This window comes from Canis lupus, chromosome X (assembly GCF_011100685.1).
Source record: "Canis lupus familiaris isolate Mischka breed German Shepherd chromosome X, alternate assembly UU_Cfam_GSD_1.0, whole genome shotgun sequence".
In the NCBI taxonomy this organism is placed as follows: domain Eukaryota; kingdom Metazoa; phylum Chordata; class Mammalia; order Carnivora; family Canidae; genus Canis; species Canis lupus.
In genome coordinates, this window is record NC_049260.1 from 81,870,373 (window position 1) to 81,886,817 (window position 16,445).

Below are 16,445 nucleotides of genomic sequence, written 5' to 3' on the forward strand. Positions count from 1 at the left end.
CATATCTCACCCCTAGAGGCCCTGCCTGGCCTTGCCAAGAGCGGTGACTATCAAATATGTGTTGACATAAAGCCATAGCCTCTTGGATTCTCAGTTCATGGCCTAGATGGTGGCGTCAAAGCGTGAGCCGGCTGCAAAACGAGGTCAGTTCACTGTCCTCCCAATGGAAAAATCATGTAAAATCAATAGCACTTATAACGTCAACCGACCTAGAGACCTTTCCTCTGTTTGTGTTTTCCTCCTGAGCTGCTCTTTCTCACCCACCCTGCTGTGAAGGCATAGACAACACAGGAATCTGGCAAGTGAAGCCAGGAATCTGGCAAGTGAAGCCAGGAATCTGCAAAGGCCGGCTCCCACCTCCCAGAGCCCCTGAACCTAAGGGAGAGAGGGGGCATATTAAGGTCTGAATGGTTTGTGAAGACCCCCCCCCCAAGACCCTCCTGGCTCCCTCAGGTGATGTTAATCAGATCCAAGGCCCTCCTGGGCAACTGACTCCTGGTTGGGAATAACCAGAAGCTGCTCAGAACTCCAGTAGAGATTCTGGAAGCTCAGCCCTACACCGGTTTACCACACTGGGCCTTCACTAAAGAAGAGAACAATCAGAAAGCCAATTAGACAACACCATGGGGCCTTCCTGCCCTGGGAAGTGTCTGAGGCCCTCAGACTAGAGTGGATGTTGGCCCTCTTCCCAGACATCCTGCCCCCACCTCCAGTGGGTGTATCCTACCTTCCCTCCTTGCACACAGAGGGTGGCTGCCCCTGTGCTGTTATTTGCATGGTCACAAACAGGCTTCTTCCTCCTATCCTTAAACTGGTCCTACCACCAAGCCTCAAATTTCCACTATCACATGCAGTCCTTTATAGGAAAATATTGTGAGTTTATTCCTGCCTGGATTCGTTTGGCAAATATTTATCGAGCACCAAGCCTGGGTCAGACACTGGTAGCTTCTATCAACCGTGTATTGTGCTATTGAAGACTATTGTGCCTCATGACTTCCCTCTGAGCACTGAGGGCCGGATGAAACAGCACATTTTTTGCTCCCAGACAAAAGAAACTTAGGGATGAGATATGAAGGCAGGTCCTGAGAGTTAGTGTGTGGGTCTCTGGACACTAGAGACATTGGGGCATGGGCACATAGGGTGGTGAAGTGGGAGACGCCTCTTCCATACAAACGTGGAGGACCAGGGACAAACACGCCACGCCCCCAGAGAAGTCATTATGGGTGGCTGTAAGAGGCAGACGTAAGGACGATCACAGAGCACAACTGTGCCCTCTGCCCTCAGTCCCCACAGCAGGGTTCCTTGCCTGTTGTCTTCCCAAGCAAGGCAAAGGACAGGACATTTTGGAAGAAGTGGTTCTCTCTCTCTCCTGATATGTCCTCGGGGCACTACGTTTGGCTCTTTTGCCGGTCAAGATCTATCCAAGGCATCTGAAGACAACTAGGTGCCTCTCTCAGTGGAAAGTTTTCCTGGTTAAACACTCCACCCCCAATCCCCCAATGCCTGAACCAAGTTTCACAGCTCACCTTCTCCTAGACAAGGCCTTGGCCCTGCGCCTGCTCCCCCAACCCTGCCCTCTGGGTGATCTTGCTCAAGGATGCCAAGGGAGTTGGTGGCAGGGGCTGGGAGCAGAGCCCAGATTTCCTGGATCCTGGCCTGGCACTTTTGCCACCAGACCCCGCTACCTCTCCCTCTCATCTCTTGCCATTTGTACTCTGTCTACATTCTCTGGAGGCGTGTGCCCTGCACTCCACTAGCATTCACTGGGTGAGATGTTCCTGCCTAATACCACTCAGTGGTTCAGCTATATGGGGCATAGGGAATCTGGCGGTTGGCTGTCCCTGGGGCCAGGCCTGGCGGGGAGGAGGCCAGGCCACTTTGCTGCTCTGAGATCTGCAGAGCCTGGGTCCCTAAGCCAGTCATTTTTTTTTTCACCAGGGACCCTAGTGCAGCTCCTAAATTTGGTGTCTCAGAGCTAGGACCGGGTCACGGTGGGGGGGCCCCCCACTCCCCAGGCTTGTTGCTATGACACACGGTTCTACAAGTGCTGAGCGGCATTGTAGGGGCCGGATGCAAACGGCACGCAGCAGGGTCTAGCTGTGAGCCAGTTGGCCAGCTGACATTTCAGTGTCCAAAGAGCTTGTGTGTACTGGACAAGCTGTTTATTGTGGTCTTGGCACTGCCCGGCCCTTCAGACGGCAACAAATGCTCCTGAACTGGGAAAGGAGAGGAAATAAGGAATCAGCCGTAGCCAAAGGAGACCTGGAATCTCTTCCCTTGCACCATTTGCTCCCTGCAGCTGACGTGCTGGTGGTGCCAACCATCGGAAGTGCCCCTGTGAGGGAACTGGAGGGGGCAAGCCCCACAAGCTTCCATTCGCGCAGGCCTAGATCACAGCTCGTGTACAAGCCCACGTCAGTACCCTGTTGTCTGCCTGCCCAGCTCCCCAAGGCTGCTGCTGCTGGAAGGTCAGGCAGTCAGTATTTGGAGTAGGAAGGAGAAATCTTAATGCCACAAGGTCTAGATTTGCAGAGAAGCTGGTACCCCAAGTCTGCAGGCTCTACACACACACACTCACACCCATACCCTGAAGGAGATGGTCATCAACAGGCCATGATAAAATGACTCCTTTCGAGTCCTGTCCTGGTCGTTTCAGATATACTGAGGGCTGACAACAGGCTGGGGAGAATGTACCAAGGATTTATGTGTTAGAGCGTAGGGTGGGGTGAACCCGTGAGACAAATAAGATCCCAAATGAAGGGAGTCGGGGAGCCAGAGTCCAGCGAACTTGTGGGGGAAGGCAAAATTTTTCAGAAGAATTTGGCCCAATCAATGCCCAGGAGCCAGTCTCCTCTGGCCTATGGCCTGAGGGCAAGCCCTATTTGGGAAGGACAGAATCAAGGATAAGGGGTTAAAGTCTGCCTCAGGCTCTTGACTTCCACCCAGGATTGTGGTTGCCAGGGCTGGACAAACAAACTGCTAGGGTATCTTCTGAGCAACCTGGTCAGGGCCTCTGGTTTGTCAGTGGTTTAGCAAGTAGCCCTATCAGGCCAGCTTTGTGTGATAAACACCTTCAATACACACACATACACACATACATACACACATGCACACACTGCAGTAGTAATGAACACTAGCAATAAACATTTGTTGAGTGCCTACTTTGCACCACAACGATGGGAGAGCTGGTGGGGTGATGATGGGAAAGAGGGAGGGTGGGCCGCAGAATGCCCACCAGATACTAGAGCTAAGATCATCTAAGTCTGCAGCCTTATGCTTCTTGGTGACACAGGGCTCCACGTGATGCCCTGCCATGACACTGGTACTCAGTAAAACGGCCAGAGAATATAAAAAATAAGCCCAACTTGGCCACCTTGGGGGAATACATACAGACCAAGTTGCTGCCTCCCACTCGATAAGACTCAAGCTTTATTTTTATTTTTTTAAAGATTTTATTTATTTATTCATGAGAGACACAGAGAGAAGCAGAGACATAGGCAGAGGGAAAAGCAGGCTCCCTGTGGGGAGCCTGGTGTGGGACTCGATCCCAGGACCCTGGGATCACAACCTGAGCCAAAGGCAGATGCTCAACCACTGAGACACCTAGGCATCTCAAAACCCAAGCTTTAAAGTGGCTTCCCCAGAAGCTGGGTCACCAGGCATTACTGAAGTCCCTAGAGTGTGGTGGGCATTGGGAACAAAGAGATGACCACAATAGGGACCCTAGCCTTGAGATGCAGCTAGGCTGGCCAGGGAAATGTTAGATTTGCCTTGAGTCACCTCAAGGGGTCAATTGAGGTGAGGGGGGCAAGCTGTGTACATTCTAAGCCCCTGGGCCTCCCCGGGGATGGGGCCATTGCCTTCAGCTCCACTGTCAAGAGTGAGGAAGCCCCACTAGAACCATTCTTTATTGGGTGGCTTCTGCAGAGGCAGCTCAGAGCCATCTTTTAGGACAGTCCTGGGCACTTTAACTGGCAAGGCAAGAGCCTGAAATGGGTGAGGGCTGGAAGAAGGAGTGAAACCACAGGAGGTTATCCTCACCCTCACTCTCCCCAGTGTCTGCCAGTGGACCCCCCCACCCCCACCATGCACACCACCAGAGCACCCTTCTTTGGAGCTCTCCCCCCACCAGCATATTGTCTCCTCCCTCCCTGGGAAGCCCAAGGCTTAGAGAAATGAATCCAAGTAATTAACTAATTAATGAATATGGATGGCAAAGTTGCTGAGGTTGCTGGAAAACACCCTGTTGCCGCCAACACACACAGCCCAGCCAGGCACCCGCCTCCCACCGTGGGCGAAGCAGAGGCCACAGAGGGACTACTTTACTGTGTCTCCCCAAGGCTCCAGCTGCAGCAGCAGTGCCCGCCACCCAGCAGGCCTGTGCCCAATGCCAGGAGACCTCAGTGGGGCAGCCCGTCCCTTTTCAATGACAGCCCTCCCCTGCCTCCACCTGGGGCTGCAATATGCTCAGTTACTCAGCATCAAGGGTACTCTGCGGTCCAAGGAAGTCCATCTGTGGGCCTCCCTGATGCAAAGTGCAAGGCTGCAGGAGATGTCTGGATGGAGATAGGAGAAGGGGAGAGAAAAGGAGAAGGAGAGACGGAGAGACACACACAGCTGGCAGGAGCCCATCTCCAGCTGTTGGGCGGGCTGTTTCCTTTGATAAAGCACTTGGCAGTACTCCCAGTTCTGTAGTTTCTGGCCTGCGAAAGCACACCCAGAGCATGAGCCTGCCTGTGGGAGGACTTCAGCCTTGCTTTGTTTTTTCTTTCTTTCTTTCTTTCTTTCTTTCTTTCTTTCTTTCTTTCTTTCTTTCTTTCTTTCTTTCTTTCTTCTTCTTTCTTTCTTCTTTATTTCTTTCTTCTTCTTTCTTTCTTTCTTTCTTTCTTTCTTTCTTTCTTCTTTCTTTCTTTCTTCTTTTTCTTTCTTTCTTTTTCTTTCGCTTTGCAAAATGCCCCTCCCCTTCCAAGGAACCTTGCCCCTCCTCACACCCAGGCAAAGTGAAGTTGTCCTGGCAGGTGATGTGGGCTGGGCCACCGGCATGTCTTCACAGAAAGCCAGTGCCACAATGGAGCACCTGAGATGGGTGTGCAGTGAGGCCCTGGTGTGCATGCGTGGTGTGTGTGTGTGTGTGTGTGTGTGCGCGCGTATGTGTGTGACAGAGAATGAGAGAGAGAGAGAGAGAGAGAGAGAGAGAGAGAGAGAGAGAGAGAGAGAGACTATGTGTGTTTGTGTTTGTCTGAGAGGCTGTGCTCGTTTGTTGTGGCCAACACTGCCTTCTGTGTGGCATGTCATCACTGTTTTCCCCGCCTAGGCTGGTCCCAGCTCCCTAAAGTCTCCCGGGAAAGGACTGGGAAAACAGGGGAAGTCCCCGGGGTCACATGATCTGTGGAATAACAAGCCCTCCCTCCAATCCCTGGTCCTGTGTCTTCATGGAAGCCTGTCTCCTTCCTCCCTGGTGAAGTTAGGATCCGGGCTTGAAGGCCTCTTGGGTTCCTTATGGAGGAACCGGAGCATGGAGTGTCACCGAGCCCCCGCCAGGCTCATTTACAGCCTAATGACAAATTGCTTTCACTGTTGCCAGCCCCTGCAGGGCCTCCACCAGGCGACCCGATTTCCCAGATCCCCCAGGGCAACTATCTGACCCAGGGACCTGCACGGGCTCTTCATGTGGTCCCCAGAAGTCCCCGCTCCCTGGGAGACCCAAGCACAGAGCCCACTCCCGCACCCAGCCCTGGGGGGGGGCCCCAGAGGCCAGGTCTCTGAGGGTACCTCTTGGGCTCAGTTGCAAGGCTGCCACCCAGGGGAGGGGGCCCTGCCCAGTCCAGTCCAGTGGGAGCCACAGCACCTCCTCTGCAGCCCCGGGGGGAGGCGGCCGCCCCACTGGAAGTAGCGCTCAGGGTGACCGTGAACCACCGTGCCTGTGGCCCAAACCAGAGTGGCCCTGGGCCCTTTGCAATGGGAGAAACAGAAAAGAATGCAGCCGGGGAACTTTGGAGCAGCTTCCACGCTGAAGGTCCTCAAGCATCCCCTGGCCCTCACTCACCCCCTCATAAAAAGCATTTACCCCCTGAAAATAAGGGAGGGCATTTAGAGTCACCGGACATCAGAGCCAGAAGGCACTTTAGGAATCATCTGGTCCCACCACTTCATCTTACATATGGGGAAACTGAGGCCCAGAGTGAGGCAGAGAGTTCTGCTAGCTAGCGGAACAACTGGCATTGGAAGTTAGGGCACTGTCCCAAAGACTTCTGGGTCCTGGCCATGGCTGAAAGAAGATATCCCAACCTGAGGCCCAAGCAGACATTTTGGGACCTGGAAGCTACAGACCCAGACCTAAGTGGGCAATGTAGTCTGATGAGCTGAGGGTGGCCATAAGGGGCTGTGAGCACTCTAGATCCCTTTCACCTATCAATAGTCCTGCCTGTTGGCACTGCTGGGCCAGCTGGGCATCATACCTGGGGCTCAATGTCAAGCCTGAGTTGGGCTGGGAACCCCCGCTCTTCCCTGCCTTTACCCTTCCTGGAATATTCTTTATATTGAGGCTTCAAAGTCTGTAACGAGGTGGAAGCCCAGCCCTAATTTTTCCACTGGTGGGAGTGGGGGTGGAGTTGGAGGGAGGCAAACCCAGATATATGACACAGATATATGAATCCTTGGGAATTCAAAGCCCACCTGCTCTTGCCTAGCCCAGATGTAATATGCCAATTGTGAACACAGTAGAGGAAGTGGGTGGGTGGGAGTACTTACCAGCTTTAAGCCATGCATAGCTTCCTCAACTTTGAGCCACCTCGGGGGCCAGACTGTAGGCAAATGTCAAAGTCCACAAGGCTGACCCTGGCATGCTTAGGCCAAAATTATATCGATTGTGTCTGTGCTCAAGCCCTGGGCTGGGGCTGAAGCTGTGTTGGCCCTGCCCTTTCTGACATGGCCACCCCTGCAATACTAGAAGCTGCTAACGCTTTACTATGGCCAGCATGGAAATAGCACATGCTGTTTTCTGAGACAGGGTGGCCTGGATATCTGGGAGCAGCTCCATTAAAACAAAGAGCTCAGCACGGAAGACAATCATGCCCACTACTTTTAATACTTAAACACACACTTTGGAAGCTACTCTAACCACTTCCACTGCTCTTGTTCTTCCTGAGGACTGTGGTATACAAGCAACAGAACAAGGTCCTTTTTGACTTTCCACTCATGAGGTTCTGCACCAAGATTCCAGACAGTTGCAGCCACCACTTAATTCCACCTATCATTTTATTTTATTTTATTTTATTTTATTTTATTTTATTTTATTTTTTATTTATTTATGATAGTCACACACACAGAGAGAGAGAGAGAGAGAGGCAGAGACACAGGCAGAGGGAGAAGCAGGCTCCATGCACCTGGAGCCCGACGTGGGATTTGATCCCAGGTCTCCAGGATCGCGCCCTGGGCCAAAGGCAGGCGCCAAACCGCTGCGCCACCCAGGGATCCCCACCTATCATTTTATAGAGCCCATCATTTTATGAGATGTTTTGGTATGTGTTCTTTTGCATTTGCGGATGTATGTCTTCAGGGCATGCTTGAGTTAGTTCTTTGCACGTATTCCACCCCCCCAAGGTCTTAGGTGTTTTTTTATTTTCCTCCCCTTTTCCCTCCCCCTGTGGCATTCAGGACAGTGGTGTGGCCAAGAGGATAGTCCCAATAGTGCTTGTTCAACTCAGTAGCAACAATTGAGGAGGCCAGTATAATTTCTGAATTCATCTGTATTCAGTGATGATGGAAATCTGCAGCTGGATGTATCCGTTGCAGCAAAGAAAGTGCTATTCTTGAGGGGAGGGCCACCCAAATCCAACACATCAGTTGACTTAACCACCTGCCTCCCTGTCCTCTTCATTAAATAACAGATAAGCAGTTGGGAGAAGGGTGGGGTGTCTCACACCAAGTGGCCATTAAGCCCAGAAGCTGCATACATTCTATTTCCCAGCATCCTCTACTCTGTTTCATCCATCTCTTTGGCAACAGGGTGTTAGGCTGCTTTCTAGGTTCATTTTCAGAAGTGGCAGTCTCCCTGAATTGAGCCACATGACTGCATCAGAGCCAGAGTGAGTTATTGATAGGAAATTATTGACTTTAGAGAACATGTTTATTCATTTGTGGGTATCCACATACACCTTGTTTGTAGGTTCACCTAGGAGAAGATATAAGGGGATTGGTTTTTGATGGTGGGAGTACATTTATAGATGTATATTTATCAATACTTTTCCTAAAATACTCATTCCCATCAGAACTGTGTCTGGTTTTCCTTCTCTCCTGTTTCATAAGTGGCTTCACAGACTAAGTAGCTAGAAATCTCTCATTTCTAACATGAAGAATACAAACATTGTCCAGAGACCTGTATTATAGCTAAGACTGAAAATTTAGCTAGTATCTCCAAAGAGTGAACTACTTACTATTAACCAAGTCATTAATTAGGGTCATGTTTGCACTTCAATTATCAGCCCCAAACATCTGTTTGTTTAAACCAAGGTCACTTTAGTTTATTACAGTATAGCCACTGGTGAGATAATCTGCTTAGATTTCACGAGTATGTGTGAATTGCCTACCTCAGCCCTTATTTTCACAGAATAAGAGTTCTCTTGAAGGCACAGGGTCAGACTAAAGATAATAAATGATTTTCCTTCTCAACAGAACTAAAAACAAGGATTTAATTAATTCACCAAATTCTAGGATTGAATATCTATATTACATTTCCTAATGATGTTAATCTGTCCAAGGGTGACCCACAGGATTCCCATTGATCCAAGAACAATCTTTAGGCAGACATTTCATTGGCTCAGAGATTGTTTCCCAGTCATTAAGTGCTGCCCTTCTCAACCGTGCAGTCACCCCCACTTTGTTGGTAGAAACTGCAGGTGGCCAGGGAGAGGAGACTGTGGGGGTGGGCAGTACTAGAGATCATGAAGCAGAGAGGTGGGGGGATTCATGGTAGAAAGTATCTCCTTAAGGAGGAGGAAGCAGAGGCAGAGAATTCAAGGAGGTCTGGGGTAGAGAATAAGGAATAGAGGCCAAGATGGTTCTCCCAGGCAAGCCCAAGACTTGAGGGTAATCCAGACATACACCCTCACAAACCCTCACCAGACACACATACGTGTGCGCGCGCACACGCGTGCACACACACACACACACCCCTCTTTTACATATCCTTCTTTACCATGACTCTCAAGTTCCATATATAGGAGTAGATTCAGATGGAGTTACACACATATGTCACACACACAAGAACACCAACCTTCCCACCAGACACTAACCTTCCAGCTGTCCCTTCACAAACACAGGTATCCTTCTCCCCCTGCCCCACATAATTATATTTACCATATATTTTTTTCATACCTCTTTTGCATGTACCTTAAACCTATTTTTTATGCATGTCCATGTTACTACCCAAATCCCCTCCACACACTCAAGTCTAGACACATGTACACAGTTACACATGGACACACATGCACATCCTCCTCCCCAACAAAGGCAAAAGAAGGCCGTGCTCAGTAAAATCTAGTGCTTTCTTCCTTTGTAGAGGGGATCTGAAGGAGTAACTAGATAGCTAGGTGAATCTGAAAAGTACTTATTCTAATGGCTCTTAGTATGGTGGAAAAGTCCATCAAGGACATTTGAAATCCCTCACAGAGTTCACTCCCTTGGCCTATAGACAAGACACCAGTGGTAACCTTTAGCGACTGCCAAAAGCTTCTAAGACTCTGTTAGTCCTGCTATGCTAGCTGACCTTTGCAAGGAATCCTGGGTATTTTGAACTAGTGACATTCAGTAGAAGATATAAAACAAAACAAAACAAAAACAACATCTTTCCCTGACATTTAAGAACAATACTAAAGTGTCTGTCCAAATTCACCTAGCAGGCCTGGCCTGTGGCGAGATGGTGAGGAAGGAAAAGTTCATTTTAAAGCCCACCTGTCCTGGGTCCTCATCTTGTACCCTGCCAGGCTTACTCTGTTCTAGCCAAAGAAGACTGGGACTTGAGAAAGGTGTTTGGATTTGACTCAAAAGAGGTCATGGGCAAACTTGGAGTCTACTAGTCCTAAGGTCCAAGGGCAGTGTGGGCAGTGTGATCTATGTAGTGCCATCTGCATAGGAAATCTGGGGTCCAGTGAGTTTTTATCCAAGTCCTTCCAGCCCGCCCATTAGAAAGTTCAAATGTGGCTCGGCTAAAAAGCAATCGGATCTGCTATTGACACTGTTTCATTCTGAATAGCATGGAGGACTAAAAGCTTTCTTTACTTAGTTCATTAGTTAGCTAACAAGCATTTTCCAAGCACCTACTGTGCATGAAGCACTGTCCCAGACACTCCGCTCTTGCCATCTCTGCTCCTGCTATTGAATTTCTGAATACAGGCTGTTGCCAGACGTCCAATTTTCTGAGTGCTTGCTCTGACAGGGAACAATGACTAATGAACCAAACATCAGGGAGGGCCCTCTGATCTCCAGCACAGAACATGCCCATAAAGGCAGAGTCTAATTTGTTCAGCAAGCAGCTGCCAATTCTTTGGGGATCTTAATTACCTTGAGCAGTTTATATGGGTGAATCCCCTTGGGAGAGAAACCCTAAACCCTGTCTTTCTCATACCCTACCATACCCCAGGCCCCATAAATGGCTTTAACCTCCAGTCATTGCACGTGGGTACAAAATCCAGGCCACAGAAGTTCACCAGACAGGCATTCAGGCACTGCACATAGCCTTCCTTCACATCTCTATACATATTCCCCTACACACACACACACACACACACACACACACACACACACACACACACAGTGGCAGCAGGGGGTTACAGTAGAAAGCATTCTGGACTGCAAGTCAGGAGATCTTGGTGTCAACCAGCTCTGCCTCTGCTTCTCCGTGTGACCTTGGGCAACACTGTTCTTGTCTATGGGCTCCTGCTTCCTTGCTTATAAAATGAGGGTGGGGCTAGATCTCTATGGCCTTTCTAGTTTTGGGACTTGACGCTCGGCTTCCTGAGCCTCCAAGGAGCTGTGTGATCAGGTCAGGTTTGTAAAATGGGAATGAGACAAGGTAGGGGCAGTGGCTGGCTCAGGAGCCGGAACAGTCACTCATCACAGGGAAGGAGAAATTCCCTGCCTCCTTGGGTCTGCCCTGCCCAAGTTCCATACTACTTCCCAGATGGTTCACAAACCAGCCTGATGGACTGGAGACAGCAATGGGCTCTGCTGTTCCCTTCTGTGTCATCTCCCTCTCCTGTCACTCCTCGTATAACCTTTGTTCCAACTCTTGTTCATTTTAACCAGCCCTTTAGCTCATACCAACTAGTTCCCTTTAGCGAGCTCTTCAGAGACGCCAACGATTAAATGGTCTTGAGAGTCTCCCAAGTCCATAAAATGTAAATAACAGCCCCTGCCCTGGCGGCCTTCACGGGATTTCCAAAGGATCAAATAAGATAAAGTCTGTGAATGTGCTTTGGAAATTGTCAAGTGCTATGCAAATGCGAGGGATTATTATTAATGATGGGTGGGGAGGCAGCCACATGATGCAAAGGAGCAGCATGCCAACTTGCCTGCTCTCCTCACCATCTTAGCTGTGTGAAGACACTGGCACTGCTAGCAAGCCTGTGGCATCAGCAGGATGGCTTTTTGGTTGGTGTTCCCCTGCCATTTCCCCTAGCAGAGTTCAGGACCAGAGGAACAAGGACAAGGAAGGAGTGAGTTAATTTGGGCATTGAGAAGAGAAAGGTCTAGGGTAGCAATTTAAATAATTTTTAAAGTTAGACCCTTTCTCTCAAATGGAGTCTCAAGGGAAAACCCAATTTATTAAAAGAAAAAAAAAGCAGAGCTGCCGGAGTTGTTGAGTAGTTGAGGTTGGGGTGGGAGGCATTGGAGCCCCATTGGCTGGGTCTTCTGCTTGCCCTTAAGATCACTTTATGGGTCCCTAGGGCTCCAAAGGAACACACTGGAAAACTAAAAGTGTAGAGCAGGAGTTCATGTCTGGTGCCCAGTGCTCTGAGCATCCAGATGACAGCCAGAGCCTGGGCACTGGGGGGGATAGGGGTATAGGGCAGAGAGCAGGAGGTGGTGGTTAGAGAATGCCATAGAAAGGCAGACAGAGTTGGGTACAACACTTTTTGTGTACTCATCAGCCTTGCCTAAGGTCTGTGTTCTTGGGTTACCCTAGAATGGGGTCGCTGCTTTGGCCATCAGTGCTGGAAGACCTATGAAAAAAAAAGGGATCTAGAAATGGGTATAACAAGGCCCAGGCCAAATGACTGAACAGTGCTCCTGTTTTCTCATTTAGCTCTGAGGGGGGGGAGAGTTGCTCCCTGGGGTGGGGGTGGGGGTTGGGGCATGGGAATCCACTGTGGTAGCTCCTTCTAACTTGTGGCCCCACCATGAACTAGCATCCCTAGCATGGTGAGGAGGAAAAGGCCAGAAGGAACTGGCCAGACATCTTTAGGTGGGGTCAGTGGCCAGCCAGGCAGACAGAAACCAGCCACCAGCCCAGGAGCTGAGCAGGGGGAGGAGGGTTGGAAGTGCTGCTGGTGTGTACAACTTGGGACCCAGCAATCCAGGTGCGGGGCTGCGGGGGGTGGGCTCTTGGGCCTGGTCAGGATGGGAGCCCACAAGCAGAGTAACAATACAAAGACAGCTGGAGAGTCAGGGGGCAGGGAGGCGGAGAACAGTCCCCTCCTGGCACACTTGCTCCATTTTCCCACCCTCCCCACCCAAACAGGCTCGGCAACAGGGCAAAGCTGACTGACTAGGCAGAAACCGATGAGATACTGCAGGCAAAAGCAGAAGGATCCAGGCTGGATAGGGGTATACACACCCAGGACTTTTGCACAGGCAGGGCATGGGTAGGTGCTGACTTGGGAGGCAGATGGAACGGTGTCAGGGCTCTCACTGAGGTCACTGAGGTCACTGCAGTGGGGAGGATATCATCATCCCCATCATCACCCAAAATCACCTTAGAGTAAGTGATGCTGGTATCCTAGAAACATCCGGTACTGGTATTTCTACATCATTCAGGCCCTTTCCAAAAAGCCCAACATCTTTTCTCGAGGAGATTCTTATTCCACATGTGTCTTCCCCTGATTCCTTTTCCACATGTGGTGGCCTGGAGCTCCTTCTCAAATTACCCTGAGGTAGCTGCTACAGAGACATGTTTGCTGTGCCAGGGCTGAGCAGGAAATGGGTAACCCAGAGCAGAGGATCAGCAGCAAAAGCCATTTGTGCTTGAAGGAAACGAGAACATTTGGAATTCCGGTGTGCCTGGGCGGAAGGGAAGAGGTCGTTACATGGGTCCAGACAGTCTTTGTCCTTGCTTTTCTGGAAGGGAGCAGTGGGACCATCTCAGAAAATGTGTTGGATGAGAGAATCACTTGGCGAGGGGTTACTTCCCCTGCATAAGCCTGTGTGAGTACAGACCCGGGGAAGGAGGTGGAAAGGGGGGCTCCAGAGGGGCCTGAGAGGAACAGAACTCAAGGAGGAAAAGAAGAGCGAATGAGCCAAAAATAGCTTCGCAACAGACCCCTCCGAATGACTATAACCCTTGCTCTGTAAGCAGTTAGAGCCCTTCCTTTCAAGCCAGAATGGTTTTGCTATTATGCACAATTGCCTCACTACTCCTGCTTTCTCAGATACTTAAAAAGTTAACTGAGTCAGGTACATTTGCAAGAGATGGGGGTGTTTCCAGTTTCTTCCCTGCATCTTTCAAAAGTGCCTGCCTGGCTGGCTGGGGGGAGGGCACAGAGGCCTAGCGGCCCCAATTCTGATCTTCAGGCTAAGCTCCGGCCTTCACCCTGATACCTAGCCCCTTATGTCTGGGCTTCTGGGTGGGTGGAGGGGCACAGCCAGGGCTCTCCCAGTTACCTCTGGGAGAGGAGAGTGCATCTCCAGGGACTACCTTACACGGCCTTACACGTGGGTGGAGAGGGGTGGCTGCCTGCTTAGCATGACTTGAGAGGCTAAAAGTCAGAACAGTCTTGCCCAGAAAGGTCAGCTCCAGCAGCCTGCAGCTGAGGCCACAGTTCTCACCTTGCTTGCTCCTTTGGAGGGTCCGTGTTTAAGCAGAATTGAGACTTGGGAAGGGAAGCACATTCAGCTACTGCCAGCTGTTTATACCTTAGCTGGAGTCTCTGTGTCCCCTTTGAAGTAGCAGAAAGCAGGTCTCCCCCAGGGAGGGATGGACAACTGAGAGGTCAGGGGGTCAGGAAAGTTCTGGAATATGCAGCTGAGAGCCCTGAGCAGATGAGGGTAGTTGGAGGGAGCTTGTGCTGGAAGGGAGTCTAGGGCAGAAGAGAGAGTGTCAAAGATAAGAGGAAGACAAGAAGAGGATGAGAGACAAATCCTACCCAGTTCACCATTTTCCTGAAAGATGTGCCTGCTTCCTCTACCCAGGCTGAAAATGTTTCAGATTTTGGCAGCTAGGTTCACAACAAGGGAGATGCAAGCTCTTCTCCAGACAGAGGCATTTCCCCAGAATTCATATGCATCTCTGCCCACCTAATGCAGGAACCATGTGCTGGTGAGTTCTGGAGCCGGGGTGCCATTCACCTTCCCTACTGGGCTCCAAGGCCTGGCATGAGCCACCCCTTGCTCTCTAAGGAGCAATGAAAACAGTCATTAGTTCTTCGTCATGGCTGGGGGAGTGGTAGGGGGTGATATGTGCTCCGTTGGCCAAGCCCCTACCCTAGAGACAAAGAATAAAGAAGGAATGCATGAAGTCCTGCATGTGGAAGCCAGGAGTCTGTCTCCACTAGTGCTGGGCACAGACCTGAGTGGAGTGGGTGCCCCCAAAGACAGCAGGGCTGGAATGTGCCAGGGTCCCTTTGCACTGGAGAGGTTAGAAGCCTTCTGGACAAGTAAAGCCCTATAAGATGGAACACTGCTGCCCAATTTATATTCTCCAGAGACACCACAGGAGCCTAATGAGGTTGCCAAGGGAGAGGGTCTGGCAGTCTCGCATCAGGGGAAGGGACACAGAGCAAAGACATGGTCCCAGGCTCAACAGAGGCCCATGGCCAAGATATGCAGGGCAGGCCAAAAATGCAAAAATCAATTCTTGCAAAGACAGCAAGCATGAAGTCTAGCTCTCGGCCGACAGAGTCCTCCCTGGCCTCTGTGGGCTCCAGGGACCGAGGAACCCCATCCACCCACACTGCCACCAGGCCAGCTGCGGCGGCCGCACACTGCTGTGGTTGCTTCAAGACACTTGGTCTCTAACTGATACACAGAGAGCAGCACCCGCTTCTGCTCTTAGCCTTCAGCTCCAGCTCGGCCACTGGCAGGGCACACCTGGCCAGCTCTGCCCTCTTTGCCCAAGTGTGTGCTGAGCCAGAGAGAGCACAGGAGGAAGGGCCAGGATGTGGGGCCTCTCTGAGACGGCAGAGATCCCAGATGAATATGCTATAGACTGGGAAAGGTAGCAGTGCTGCCTCCTCCAATTCTAGCACTTCTGGGAGTCATTTCTCAGCTCACACTTCCCTCCCATGACAGATACATAAATCCGTTGCTGAAGAGGCTGCCGTGCCCCTTCCTGTCTAGGACATGATTTTCCTCAGATGAATTGCACCACCTCCTTCAGACTCACATGGGTCAGACGACCAGACCAGGCACAGGAATACAGCCATCAGGCTATGGTGAAGTGAAGAGGGAGAAGGGGCTTATGATTTCCTGGTTAGTGCCTTGACCCCGTGTCTCCCCAGGTCAAACCAGGTACCCAGGGACAGGCCCCTGGGAATTTCCTGGACAAATCCACAGCATAAACCACCACAGGACACATTCGAAAGCCACACAGAAAAGACTTCTGGGTGACCCAAAGCCAACTCCCAAGTCTTTCTGGGTGTCTTCGTGTACTTTGCACAATGTCCATGGCAATATGTGGTCTCACCTCAGCTTTCCCCTCATCCACCTTCTCCTCCCCGTTTCTGCACACTCCAGGAATGCAAGCTCATTTTTGTATCAGCCCAAATAATGAGGAAGGCAGAACTACTGGAAAAAAAAACAACAACTAGACCCACAGCACAATTTCAAAGTGAGCTACACGTGATTTTTAATTTTTTTTACAGATTACCTTTTATTTTGGATTATCTATACCCATATTTGATGTTACCCCAGCCACACGGAATTCCACTATGATTGTATTTGGAATCCATGCACGAGTGGATAACTTATTTTCACAAGAGCCTTCTTTATTTATGCTCAACATAGACTGGTGTCAAAGTGACCCCACATGCCTGAGCACCCAGAGACTTGCTAGAAGGTGGGGGGTGGGGACAACATGAGATTCAGTGACTGCTATGGATATTCCACAAACTGGATATTGAATATAGGAATAATCAAAGTGTAACTCTACCTAGATAAAATAATGGGGCTATGTGGGTAGGGCAGCTAAAGGCAGAGGCTGCAATGAATCACTGGCACACAGTTTAGTATCA

The 16,445-nt window shown here is 50.4% G+C and overlaps 2 protein-coding genes across 8 annotated transcripts in view; one reads left to right on the forward strand and one right to left on the reverse strand.

Annotated features, from left to right (window-relative positions):
* The window catches only part of TSC22D3 (TSC22 domain family member 3), a 62,575-nt gene that overhangs the window by 24,138 nt on the left and 21,992 nt on the right, over positions 1–16,445 (reverse strand). The window lies entirely within an intron of this gene.
* Positions 8,066–16,445, forward strand: part of MID2 (midline 2) — a 202,761-nt gene continuing 194,381 nt past the window's right edge. Inside the window, exon 1 of the mRNA XM_038588019.1 lies at positions 8,066–8,087. The gene's annotated coding sequence lies outside the window, so the exon portion shown is untranslated. The remainder of the gene's footprint in view (positions 8,088–16,445) is intronic.